Source organism: Tachysurus fulvidraco, chromosome 24 (assembly GCF_022655615.1).
Source record: "Tachysurus fulvidraco isolate hzauxx_2018 chromosome 24, HZAU_PFXX_2.0, whole genome shotgun sequence".
Classification (NCBI taxonomy): Eukaryota; Metazoa; Chordata; class Actinopteri; order Siluriformes; family Bagridae; genus Tachysurus; species Tachysurus fulvidraco.
In genome coordinates this window covers 8,823,327-8,838,372 of record NC_062541.1, presented here as the reverse complement: position 1 = coordinate 8,838,372, position 15,046 = coordinate 8,823,327, and positions in this window count along the sequence as shown.

The window sequence follows — 15,046 nt, the reverse complement described above, 5'->3', positions numbered from 1 at the left end:
AGTTCCACTAACACACTACTAGCTGCTCAGCGCAGCACTAACATCTCCCTCAGGACCATCAGCTTTACTTGAAAGAGCTCTATCTGCCGAGCAGGTCAACTGGCTTTTAAATGAAATGTTTTTTAAATAATAATTAAACACCAGTATATGTAGTGCAGTCAGCCTCTAGCACTTTCTCCGGTTTGGATAAATCTAAATATTTAATCCTGTGAGCATTGAGCAGAATGAAGTGGAAGAAGCAGCATTATTGAGTCTCTAGAGAAAACAAAACTGAAGCATCAGGAGTTTGCACTAATGTTAGTTGAAGTCCTAAAATAATGTCCCTTATCATGGTAAACCTAAGACACCAAAGGCCACAACCAAAGCTTGCAATTATCCAAAAGCCTAATGAATGGATGAATGAACAACCTCCATTAACCTGTGTGGACGTCAACCTATAATTAACATAGTAAAAAAATAATAAAAAAAAAAAAGATTTGTGCTTTAGTAGAAACAATTCCAGATAAGTGTGATGTACAGGTTTACTGCTTTTACTTCTTGATCATGTTACCTGTGTGTAATTTGCATAATTTAGATAAAATCCTCTTCTGTTTCATGCAAATAGGTGTCAGTAAGTCCATCAGGATTTTAGCAGTAGAAGGTATTAGAAAGGTTCACACTTTTTAACTGTGTTGTATAGTCTTTAGCACAGATTGAGTATGTCCAAGGAAAAGGCATCTTTCCTGAAGCTGTCTCAAGTTTTGTAATGTTTTCAGATTTATTAGCATACAAGGCACCAGCTGGTCATGATAAATTTCAATTTATATTTTTAAGTGTTTCAAGTTATTAATGTTCTCAGAATCCCAAACACGGCAAATAGAAATCTGTAAGCCTATAATCTATAGCATAATCTATAAGCATAACATAAGGTTATGTCATCTGCCTTTTTGTGTAATTCTTACTTAATTTGTCAAAATCTGTTTTCTCACTATTCTTTCTGTAGAAAAAAATATTCACCTGACTCACATCCATTACACCAAAGATTGTATTCATCTGCCATGACGGTCACTGATGGGCTGCATGAATCTACCCTTTAGGCTAGCAAAAAAAGCCCCAGCCCCACTTCTTTTCTAGTGTGAATTAGTTGTTAAATTGTTTATTTTTATAAAAGTCCAAAATAATCTGCCTTAAAACTTTTGTATGTCACAGCCATCCTTAGCTAAGAGAGCAAGACAGCAAAATTGTCCATTCTCTCTCTCCCGTCAATCACAGCAACAGAAGCTAGTCATGGGTACGATGTGAGCTAATGTATATGGGGCAGATAGCATTTTCCTCACAGAGTGTTTTGCTGTTCTGTGGTGCAGCACAAGCAGCAGTTTAAGATAGATGCGGATGGCTGGCTTCGTATGTCTTGAAAGAAGAATGTTCTAGGTTTCAATGTCACCAGCTGATAATTGCTATGTGATAGGGGCAACCTAGCTGGTTTGTGGGAATTGACAGTGACAGAATTAGGGAGAAAATGTGGAAACATTTGTGGAAAAAATGCTGAATAATTTGATGGGGATAATAGAGATAAAACCTCAACCTGATTCCTTTTTCTCTTTAGAACAACCTTGTCCTCGTAGCCCTTTTTTTTATCAGTTCTCCCTGAAGGTACATTTATTCAGATGGTTTGAGACAGGCCTTGAAGGCAGCAAATATTACTATATTACCAAGAGATGTATATGCATTAACTGTTCCTAAGTCAAAGATGAACAAATTCAAGCTGGAATAACATTAAAAAATAGCAGAATAGATAAGATGCTAGATAGAAAGAATAGATTTAAGTCAACACCAACAAAAAAAAAGTTAGTTTGTCAACACACTTGTCCCTCTCTTCTATGTTTTCTACCACAGTTCTTGCCAAGATCACCTAATGCACATTTAGCATATTAAAGAATACACTGTGTTAAAAAATGGCTAAATAAAAGCAACTGAGGAGGCAACGATCTTGCAAATCATTTAATTTGGACATGATGATGAGGGTCAGCACCTCATCTTAGGCCAAGGCTCTCAGCTTGAAAAGAGTGGTTGTTCCCTCCAGGTTGGGAATGATGTACAGCCTCAAGCAGAAGAGTTTAAGTATCTTGGGATCTTGTTTACTAGTGATGGTAAAGTAGAGAAAGAGATTGAAAGATGGATCTGTACAGCATGAGCAGCTATGTGGACATTGTAGTGGTCTGTCATGGCGAAGAGAGAGTTGAGCCTAACGGTGAAGCTATCAATCTACGTCCCTGCCCTCACCTTTGGTCATGAGCTTTGGGTAGTGACCCGAAAGAATGAGGTAATGGATACAAGAGTAGAAATGAGCTTCCTTCACAAGATTTCTGCACCTTAGAGATAAGATAAGGAGATCCGACATTTGCCATGAACCTCTAAGGTTCTACAGCATGCCTGCCATAAAGCCACAGCAAACATGAAAAATATTGTTTGTTATTCGTTGCAAAAATAGTTAGCTTTAGTTTTTGTTATGCAGCCTTTTTTTCTTATGTAACTGCTTTAGATGTCGGTGGTCAGCAGTTCTATCTCAAGTCTCTGCTCATGACTATCACTAGAAAAAATCTCTCAAACTACCGTTATTTTCTTAGAAGACAACAAAACAGCAGATAATTAAATCATCCTGAGACATTTTTGTTCACAAAATCTTTCATACTTGAATCTTCGATGACTGTGTATTGACTTGCAGCTATTAGATTAATCCCCATGGGGAAGTTTCAAAACCGTCTTCTGGGTGTTGCTGACAAAAGAGAGGTCTCCAAATCCTTAAGTTACATGCCTTTTAGTTAATTAGCTTTTCTTTTTCTTGTTGAGCTGGTATAGAGTTCCTGCAGTGAGTTCGAAGTGCTATGTGGAAAATGGAGAGGTTGTATTGATTTGATAATGAGTCACAGAGCAGGAGGCATTTTTATGGCTTTTTAATGGTCCTGCAGGAGAGTGTCTAAAGACAAGACTGAGTGTCCGGCCAACATGAGGCTTTCAAAGCTACTTCAAAGATATAAATAATAACAAATACTACTACTACTAACTGTTGTTATTGTTGTAGTTGTAGTTATGATGAGGAAGAGGATTATAACCTCATCGTATATGAACGTATGTACACAGATAAAGCATGCTGCTGGCTGCAGTGTCTATGCAGTGTTTTGATTCCTTCTATGACTAGTATAAAGGCATTGACTGCCAGAGCTTTATCTCTTACTCTCTCTCAGTCTTGCACTCGTGATCAAACAGACAATGTTTTAGCCCTGTGAGTTTTGGACAGCTACACTTTGTTTACTCCTCACATTGTTTTTGCACCATCTGTTTCTGTGTAGGCTGAAAAAGATCATTTAATTTATCTCAACAATGATTGAGAACCACATGCTTTTGGAACATTTTGTCTTTGTCTGCCAAGCAGCTAATTCAGATCACAGTGTTCACTGCATAATAATGATTTTCATGTGAGGCAATGAAAATGTATCACATTCACAAGTTAAATTTTTCTGTAATGTCTGTAATATATTTATTACACAGAGAAGAGGCAAAGCAAAGTCTTTGGAATTGTACTGACAGGATGCACCACCTTCACGATGCCAGATTCCAAACACTGAACACAAATGGGAGTCTTTAAACTGATTTGTTAGCAAGGCTACTGTATAACTGGCTGTAAGGGCACTAAGGTCCAGTCAGTAGTTTTGGGAGAAGGTTTTTAGTCTTACTTGAGCCAGAATAGTTTATTTAAAATTGGATGTAAAATAACACAGAATATAAATTAGCAATTGGTGTAGTACGCATTTGGCACATTTGTAATATATTAACTATGAAGTAAGGAACATTTCATGTGACAAAAATATCAAAACACCAACTGAGGGGTTATGGTGTGGATGAACTGTGATCTCTACAGTACAGATCCTCAGTGTTGTAGACTCATTATATCTCATGGCACATTAAATTTCATTCATTCATTCATTCATTCATTCATTCATTCATTCATTTTCTACCGCTTATCCGAACTTCTCGGGTCATGGGGAGCCTGTGCCTATCTCAGGCGTCATGGGGCATCGAGGCAGGATACACCCTGGACGGAGTGCCAACCCATCACAGGGCACACACACACACTCATTCACTTACACACTCACACACTACGGACAATTTCCCAGAGATGCCAATCAACCTACCATGCATGTCTTTGGACCGGGGGAGGAAACCGGAGTACCCGGAGGAAACCCCAGAGGCACGGGGAGAACATGCAAACTCCACACACACAAGGCGGAGGCGGGAATCGAACCCCCGACCCTGGAGGTGTGAGGCAAACGTGCTATATATATATATATAAAGTTCCCCCTTTTCTCTTATCTGCTCTGTTATATACAATTCTGCATATAAGGAGAAGATGGGAGATTAATATTTTGTTGCTTTTGTTGCTGATATATTAATGTATGAAATTACTGGTTTTGTGGTTTTACATATGTAGGCATTTACAGTATAAATTTGTAGATTTTGTAAAATTTCTTTGAAAATTATGAGATGGACTTTATAATGTGCCATTAAAGGAAATTAGATTTTAACGGAATGCGTGTTTAGTCAGCTAACAATGTAATGACATAAATGAGATTGACAATGTCATTAGATTTATATTAGTATAGTTTGAATATTAAATAATTGTGATACAAAATGTGCTTGTGTCATTTTCTAGGTCTGGTCATTTTCTAGGTTTTGCACATCACGTGTGTGAATCACTTCAGACATTCTCATGGTTAGAGATTAGTTTGACAGTGCATGGTCTTGGCTTTTTACCTGAACATTTGGTTCCTTGGGCCGAGGAACAGCACTTTGTCTTGTGTAAATCCATCAGGCAGAAAGACTGGATGGCTTAAGGAGTCTGACAACATTTCCTTCATTTGTCATCTGTGTGATAAATCATTACTGGGACGAGCTGACACTCTGACCCATGAACCTGTCAATCACTTGATCAGGCAACCAGTCACTCTCCTTATCTTCGAAAGGCAAAACATGCAGAATAACTTGGGAAGCTTGTTTTTTTTTAATGTTTTATCAAAAAATTATAGTAAATTCTACAAAAAACTAACAAAAAAGGGTGATTGAAACAGCCTAATGCAAAGGGTTTTTGGTCTTTTTTATTGATTTGATGTTGCTATTAATTGTACTTTCAATTTAGTTCACAAGAGCATGTTCAAAAAACATTTTTTAAGTTTTTTTTTACCTTAGAATTCCTACAGTTTAAGTAAAGTAGAAATGCATTTAGGAAATCATTATCATTTTTCTTTTAGTTCATAATAATCATTTTTTTTTTTTATGACAAATCAATGGGCACAAAATCTTTGGTGTATTAAAAGTACACTGCAATTATACTCAGCACACAGCTACAATTCACCTCAGTTCAAAACCACTTTGTTAATACATATTATTTACAAAATACATTCATCTTTATGTCAATTTCTAAACAGCAAGCAGAATTTACAGAACATGATTTGTGTAATACAAAAATTTCCCCTTTTTATACAAAAATCAGAAGTTGCTGTGTTAGTGTAGGATCTAATTATAAATATTTTATCAGCGTTTCCTGAGCATACCCCTGTGCATCTACAATAGGTGGACTGGCTGAGTGATTAAACTTTATGAGTTTCAGGTATTCATGGATTTATCTGCTGCTATGCTAAAAGCAGAATGGAAAATGTGATCTGTCGTTCAGCTGGGAACCTTCATGTTTATTCTTGATCTCAAAACCATTTAGATATAACTGGTGTTTGGTTTGGTTTTGTTGTGATTCATGGCCACCTGAGACTAGAACCTGGCAGGCACAAGAGCTAATAATGACCTTTTTCCTCTTGAACAGCCTTAGCTGAGAGATCTCAGTAACCAGGTCTGGTAAGTCTGCAAAACGGAGACCTGTAAAAACTGTCATAGTTATAATTATATACAGATTAAATACCTACTTGTTGCATTACTAAGCCATTTTAACTGTCAAACATGGAAGACAAGGGTTATGGAAACCAACCTATCTCTATTTTAGGTAATAATGATATTCATGTTGCAATGGCATCAGAAATTGTGAAGTTGTGAAGTAGTATTTACTGGTGTGTCAAACTCACTATTATAGCAAATTTTATTGACCCAGATGGTATTGCAACACTTGCAGAACAGATTTGGACAGTGTGGTATTCTGAAAGTGTGTGTTGGATAACACAATTTATGAAGAACAGTAAAGTTTACAGTCTGAACTTACACAGTTTTATAAGGTTTACAAATAATAATCAGATTTCAAAAGGGAAAACACATTTTGTTCCTTCAGGGTACTATAGTTCTGACACGCTCATGTTCTTGACCTCACTGCATTTTTATTACCCTTAACATTACACCATGGAGGAGATCTTTTTTGCAATAGATTTTTCTTTTAAAATGCTTGTCCTGATTTTATTGGCAAGAACATTGAGAATATATATAAAGTAATTTTGGATTTATGCGGTGTTCATTTGGAGGAGCAAAACATCTTTTGTCTTTCAAGGTGAAAAGTAATTATTACAGTAATTACACATGAAAAGATTTTAGAAAATCTAAACAACTTTTACTCCATGAATCTTTTGCCATTTTATCCATGGTCCATTTTTGCAATAGAAGTTCAACCCAGATGTGTTTATTCCCATGTTCTTTTAATGCTGGTCTTCACTCTTCTGCACACTGGAGCTTTACCACAAAAAGGTCTTAGTTATTAGGTCTTAGAAAGTTATCTTATAAATAATAAAATGAAGACTACTTTAATTAATGACATAGAAAAATATATAAAACTCATTCATTATGATGTATGAATGCGTATGCAGTGTAATGTTTATTTAGGGCTTTTGCTGGTATGAGGTAGCATTATAGACCTAAAGTAAATTGTTTGCAGAAAAAAACTGTATGACAAACAAAACTGTAGCATTATTTTATATTAAAGATATTACATCTGTATCTGTTTAGTGGTACTGCGTCTGTTTCCAGATTTAAATCTGAAGTGGACCTGGTCTAATGTGAAAGGTTTTTCCCCCTGAACATTAAGCCTCTGGAAACTCTGTGGGGACAGATATAGAAATTCCAGATGTAGAATGTAGAGATGATGTAGAAATGTTCAGGATGGACTATAAAATCTGTCTCTGTCAAACTCATCTAACGTTCTTAATCTAAATTGAACGCATCTCGAGTTCATAATTGGTTGTTTTTGAATTTGGTTTAGTTATAAATGTAGTTACTTATAAATGATAAAGTTATAAATGTATCTCATCAATGCTAATGGACTTTATTTGTTCCATAAGCCTCATATCTGACTGATATGCCATACTCAGCTAATACAGTGTTGATGTGTCCTATGAGATCTCAATCTTGATGCACATCTCTAGTCTCAACTACATGTCCTGTGTCCTGTGACCTTCTCTGCCAAGTTTTCTTAAAAAAAAAAAAAAGAAGAAGAATATGACTTCATCTGTACATTGATAAAGTTTCTATTCAACCTGCTACTTTGCCTGGTTTAGAAATCAATAATGCCCTTTGGATAGTACCAACAAGGTCAAAAGGGGAAATATTTATCCCTACAAATACCAAAAACATTGCTTTCGTATTCAAATAGACTTGCTGTTATTTTTACTTCTCACTTTTGATAAAAATTAGATACATTTTAAGAATAATCCCTTTTAAATAGATTTGCATTTCTATATCTGGGATAAATTAAAAGTGTATTGTGAACTGTCACATAATTACCTCATGTCAACCTTGTCTGGGATGTGTGTTGACACAAGGAAATGTAGCACGTGTTAATGATTTGGACCCATGAGATGCAGGAGTGAGTGATGTTCCAGCACAAATGGTCTTCGGAAGAACTGACTTGGCATTGTTCTAGGGTCACAGCTGAACAATTTGGCAAATAGGAGCTCTTTTTAGAGATCTGTTTGCCTTTTTGTTTCTGTTAGTTACACAACTTTTCCATGTTCTCTGCATGTTGTATAGAATAGCCATGACCCTGTCTGTTCCTCCAGGGAGGACAAAAAGGTGAAGTAGAGAGAAAATGAAGGTTTTGCTGTTAGAGCACCTCTCAAATGGAAAGATACAGTAGGGTTATATACTATTTGGCATTCTGTGTGTGTTTAAGTTACAGTAGTAGCCTGGTATTAGATATAAGTAGAAAGGAGCTGAATGAAGACGAGGGACCCTAGGAATAACTGTAGAGCCCAAACTCTCTCACAGAGAGAAACAGAAAGATCCCATAATAAAAGTGATGACCCACACTTCACCAAAACAAATCTCCATCTAAAAATGGAGAGCTTAAAGCTTAAAATGCTGCACACGCATATGATTCTTTCAAAATAACAAAAAAAAGTATATTTAGAATGTTGAGATATTATAATTGATGATGCATACGAAACACCTTAAGTACTGATAAATACCTTGTCACATATTTCTTTCATTTTTTTCTTCATATTAACAAACTGTTTATTAAACATAGTATGTATTAGGGTTGTTGTCAAGATCACTGTTATCCAGATGAATAGCAGAACTAGTCAAGATTAATACAAGTGTGAGTTTTGAAGGGAACAAATCCAAGGCAAGACCAAATGAATGGATGAATTCTTCAGTTAGTGTTTTATTGACGGTGATCAAGAGTGTCTAACACATCCCTCTAAAATATCTCATAGCTGTTCATTTGGTTTGAAATCTAGTGATGGTGTAAGCCAAAGCATATAATTTACACCAATTTCATCCTCATCAGGCCATTCATTGAGTGCTTGGTGCATGTAGAGGGCCTGTCTTTATCCTGAGACAACCTTCAAGAGACCACTTGCATCAGAAGAGAAATGTTCCATCACAGGATAAAAGTGATCAATAAGAAGAACTTTTTATTGATTTGCAGTGACTCTTGACTTTAAAGGAGCATGTGTACTGTTCTGTCTGTGTACACCACACAAACACTCATGCCCTTGTTCACAATAGAATGAATGGTAACTCCTCTCACCGTATCACTTTTCTCACTAACAACTTTTTATGCCATGCTGATTTGCTTTTCATCACTGGAATCTAGAGAGGCTATTCATTTTTGTCGTGATGTGTGATACTGTACATTGCAATCCTATTATAATATCAGTCTTCTTCAGTCATGCATCAGTGTCTTTGACTGTTTGCTTTTGACCAAAATTTTCAAGCTTATGTACTAAAGAATATCTCATAGATCCAAATACAGATATCCCTTTTGTGATTGCTCCTTCTGGAACACACAGAGCCAAGCAGTCTTTCATTCGTGACTCTGATTTTTTTTCCAAAATCACTTAGATCATGAGATCACTTCTAGACCATTTGATACCATTTGATACTGTGTTGCTTTTTTGTTTTTTGTTTTTTTTATGACACATAAAGCCTGATTAGATGTTAATGGTTTTCTATATTACTGTTTTTCTGAAATTGCTGTACATGGAAAAAAAAAGTGCTACAATCATAACAGTAGAACCAAAATCTAAACATTATCATATGTTTGTCCTGTACTACGGAGCTCGTAGATGTTTGTTTCTCATCCATTTCCTTCCTTCCTGTCTAGAGAATGCTGATTTGACATTATTGGCCCTACAGATTTTCCCCCAGTTTATTTCTGCTTCTGCTTATGCAATTTCTATTGTCAAAGTGTTTTGTAAGTATTCATAAAAATCTGAGTAGTTTCAACAAATGTCAGAGATAAAACTAATACTGCAGTACATTATGTTTAAAGGCTTCTTTCCAAGATGGTGCAACACTACTCAAGCTCTTCCCACTGCAATCCATTATACTGTATAGTCAGGATTTTTAATGCTGCAACCTTCTATCCTTCTGTATGTTTCTCTATCAGTTTACTTCTCTTTCTGACTTTATCTGCATTGACTGCTGTTGGTGAGGGGCCATGGTTTCCTCAGGGCAGTAAGAGATTTTCCACCATACTAATATCCAGTCACTGGATGTGATTGATATAAATCCTCATAAGCTAACTCAATTTTTCGAACTGCATTTCAATTGCTTTTTGAGCCCCCTGATTTGTTCAATACCATGAATTACATTGCAGATAAAATATTGTTGTAGCACCATGACATTTGAATAGTAATTTACAGTAGAATCAAATCATAGACATCCTTTAAGAGGAAATCCTTAGATCCATAGAAAATCATGTAAGAGGCAAACTATTTTAAATAAAATAAAAACAATTAAGTTTTTATTTCTAACATTTTTGTCACTTTATGAAGTTCTTTCAAAAGTCTCAAAGTATAATACATTACACAGACACACACAGACACACACACAGACACACACACACAGACACACACACACACACACACACACACACACACACACACACACACACACACACACTCACAAACACATACATATATATATATATATATATATATATATATATATATATATATATATATATATATATATATCATTACTGTTAGATAGGAGTAGTCACCCATACTCTCTCGTGAATGTCAATGTTTATGGCTGTAAAGCTAAGTTCTCCTGTCAGTCTCTTATATACATTTTTTATTAACTGTAAATTGTTTCATAAATATGGACTACGATAGGACACTGATATTTCTCAGAAAATGGGTTGACAAAAAATAAACAAACAAACAAAAACTATTCTATGTTATCTATATCACCCAAAGAACCTAATACTGTTTTGTTTAAAAAAAAACAACACACAAATAAAAGAAAAGATTTTTCTATAGACTAAAATTTATACATTCAATAAATTAAATACTACAGAAATAGATGTAGAAAAAGAAACAAATGTTATATTATATATGTGATATTATACTAACAGATAATACTTGGTCATCATTAAAATCAAGAATGTTTCATATAATAATGAATTTCCCAACCAAGCAAAATATATGTAACTGTGAGACTTTATTGTAGTTAAGGACAGAGAGCATTCTTTTGTAAAGCTTCTGTAGATTCCACAGAACCATCTCACACTGCAGGAAGCATTTAAGTTATTTTCAAAGGTGCATTTTGATTCTATCAACAAATTCTAAAATTAAATTAACTCTGATGATACCACACTGTATTGTATTTAATTACACATATATAACACATTTTTAATTGTGCCTAAAACATTCCCCAAAAATCTTCACAATTATTTGCATTGAAAAGCAAATAAACAACTGAAACATTCTAATAAAAAATGACATGATTTAGTCACAGTTCTTAAATTCTGCTTAATTTGATAAACATTATTATATTTTTTATATAAATATTCTGTTCTATTTCACATTATATTCTTTGAAACCTGCTTTAAATTCATCTGCTAAATTTAAAATAATAAGATCAGAACCTTTCTATGTACTTAGACCTAGTAGTGTTTCAAACTCAAATATTAAATTTCACTTTCAAGCTCACAGTTAATTCATCACGTTTGCTATATGTCATTATGCCAAATCATGAGCGCGTAGCTGCTTTTACTATGACCTAGTGTTAATAATAGTGATTTTTTTTTATGTATTATTTGTTTATTTGTTTATTTTATTTTTCATATTTATGTACAATGGTCATTGTATTAATTTAGCTACATTTTGCAAACTTTAGCCAGAAAAGAATTAGATAATATTTAGATATCATATTTTCATGATATTGGTGTTGAAAACGGAAATTTACATGCACTGTACAACTGACTAGAGGACTGCCAATGTGGTTTCCCTTCGGAAATCATGGGGCATTCCCATTTACTCTTTTCCTTGACAAGTATTAACAGCAAAGTCACCACTTTGTAAGAGTGTCCGTGACCCCACTTTTTCATACTGGATCCTCTGTCCTTTCAGTCAACCTGTGTGACCAAAAAGCCCTGGTGGAAGAGCACAAGTATTGTCTGTATAAGGTGAAAAGCTTAATAGGTTTCTATACCATTCAACCCACATCAGAAGTTGCATTATCCTGTACCACAAGTGAGATCATCGCATCTATATTAGAGGCACTGATCTCACAACTTGTTCTGCCTTTGCATGAGTATAAGGACTCTTTAATCAATTGATACTGTACATTGTAGGTTAACTCAATTACTCACTTGGGCCACTATACTCTGGAATGGATCAGATATCTGATCAAGAGCTCTGAGTGAAACATCCAGATTGAGTTTCACTAAGGCACTCTTAAAAACAAACTTAACTCCTTTTCTTGGGCTTAAGTGTGACATGTAATATGTCCTGTTTTGTCTGTGTACATGAGGCAGCTATGCTAATCTCCTATTTAAAATCTACACTTCATTGTGCTGCTGCATTGCTGTTAATAAACATTTCTTCTTATGCCTGCTGCATTCTCTTCTTTATCTTTAACTTTTCTTATTCCAGCTGAAAGAGCAATATTTTTCCCCTATATCTGATCCTGATGCAACACTGCAGCAAAGGATTACTTCCCTTTTCCTCACTCAAGAGCTCCTTAGTCAAGTCAAGTTCTATTTCATGTTACTCCCTATTGCGATCATGCGGCATCAGAGGAAGAATAGATAATACTCAGCAGTATTTATTTAGCCTGCAAGCCTCAGACATCGCTACTGATTTTTAATTTTTGTCTCTCATCCATCGTTACTAAGTTGAAAATCCTGCCATAAAATACAGGAGGTTGGGAGTGTTCAGCAATTCGCAAACAAGGAATTATTAATTTAAGAATTTATAAAACTGTGAAATTTGCAGCTACATGATGCCAAAAACAATAAGTCAAATGCCTGTTCTAAAGACACAGTCAACAGAACACAGGGTCTCTCTCTCTCCCTAATCAAACCAGTGGGATACTCAACTAGTTCCAAAGGAAATCACACTAGGAGACTGGGACAAAATAAAGAATGACTCCATATAATAAATACAAATTAACTATACTGTTTCAACATATTTGTGACTCATGGAGAAGAGTAGAATTTTACCTCAATAACATGTTAGTAAAAACATTAAACAGCTCACTGTTGTCCTGAGGGCATGTTATGTTCATATTTATAGCTCTGCCTCTGCTTAATTTAGAATAATTTATTCATCTAACAAAAAAAAAAAAAAGCCCACACTCACTTTCTGTTTGCTTCTGATAATTCTCCTGAGAAAATAACGCTAAGCATGTGGTAAATTGCTTGACCTACGTTCCTCGTCTTACCAAAAATTTCTTACATTTTGAAAGAGAATGTCTGTCAGTACAGTCATTTATAATTGTCAAAGTCTGTTGCACCAATTGTTATGTAAGCACCAACACACGAAAGAACTGCTGGCACTTTTCTCATGCCAGAGAAAGTACATAGAGTTCCAGAAGACTATAGAAACTTTTCAAGTGAACATTAAAACCATGTAAAGTCATCAAGCATTTCCAACTAGTGGTTGTTCACAAGATGGTCTCACACAAACCTAATAAATTATCTGAATTTATAGAGGATAAAACTGGTCAAGCAGAGCAATGCAGCATGATATTGTAACTCTTCACAATGAAGGTATGTTACAGTATATGGGAAGAAACTTTCCAGTGTTTATGTGCTTATTATCTAGCTCAGAGCTGTAATTCATCCTCTAATTATTTTCATGTAGTGTCCACTTTACTTTAATACTTATGTTTTGTTTCACCAATGCCACTACCATAGTTAAACTCAGTTAACAATAGATATTGTCTCAGGAGACAACAAAGAAACTTTAAAAAAAGGACTAGCTAAACTACCCTGAGTTTTGCATCATGCTTTGCTTATTGGTGGATTATAGATGAGTGTCATTGTCACACTCTGAGACCTTAATAAATCATCTCTGACAATGGCAGAGCTTTGTTGTCGATTGTCTTTGGTTGCAATCGATCGAACATCAGTGAGCACATCATATTATGCATTCTATGACCAACAATCCCTATGACCAAGGAATTCTTTTATGAAGTGTGATGTTCGTCTGCAACAGCAAAATCAGGCAGGAAATTTTACAGTGTAAAGCTACATGTTACAGATTGGTAATTAGTTACAATTGGGTTTGTATAGTTTATTTATTGTATTAAGTTTATTTGTTCAATATAGGCATTTCTTTAGTCACAGGAAAATATTGAAAATATTTCTTTTTTGAATCTTGTATTGATGTAATGTTAAAAAAAAAAAGCGTAACTACACAACATCCTGTAGTTTTAGTGTGATCTGTATTTGCCCAGCTATTCTATGTAATACCTACCACATCAGGATTAGATTAATCTGGTGTCAGAATTAGCCCAGATAATCTGCTTTGTCAATCAGCTGAATGCTTCCTGTTATTATAACCAGGGGTTATTCTGCACCCTCTGGATATAAATGGTATTCAGTTATCACTGCTTCACATCTGTCTCCAAGACTTAGTGTGACTAAATGGTTTAACAGCCGTGACCCATGAGCAGATCCTTCCCTATCCCTCCTTCCTGCTGTCTGTATAATTAATGAAATTATTTTATGCTAAATTATGCATAAACAGATAAAAGCACCCACATTGAGTGCACATGCAAAAGGATGGAGAGGAAACGTAATGATGTAAGAGAAGCATTGCTACTATTGCATCAGGCATACAAGAGGGGTTTCTAAGAGTCCACTTACTTACTGAATTTCTGAAAATTGATTTGCCTTGTAAATTTCATAATAACACAGATGTATGGAAGTACCACACAGATGAAAAGGAGTATGAGTGGATATGTGCGTAAGCAGTGCTATGTTTCGAAAAATTGAAGTTGGTCCAGGTTCGATCATGAAAAATGGTTAGAGCATTAGAAATACCACACAGACAGTAAACCAAGCTAAACACACACACACTTGTTAAAACATAACTTAACTCTGATTTATCACATCTGAGTTCAATTTCTCTAGCCACATCTTTCGGTGAAGTATTGTAGACCAAAAGATCCTCAAAATTCAGGAACATATGAGAAAGAAAGAAAATAATTGAGATCTGTCAGTCTGGAAAAGGTTATGAAGCCATTTCTAAAGCTTTGGGACTCCAGCGAACCCCAGTGAGAGCCATTTTGGCAAAAACATGGATCAGAGGTGAACTTTCCCAGGAGTGGCCGGCCGACCAAA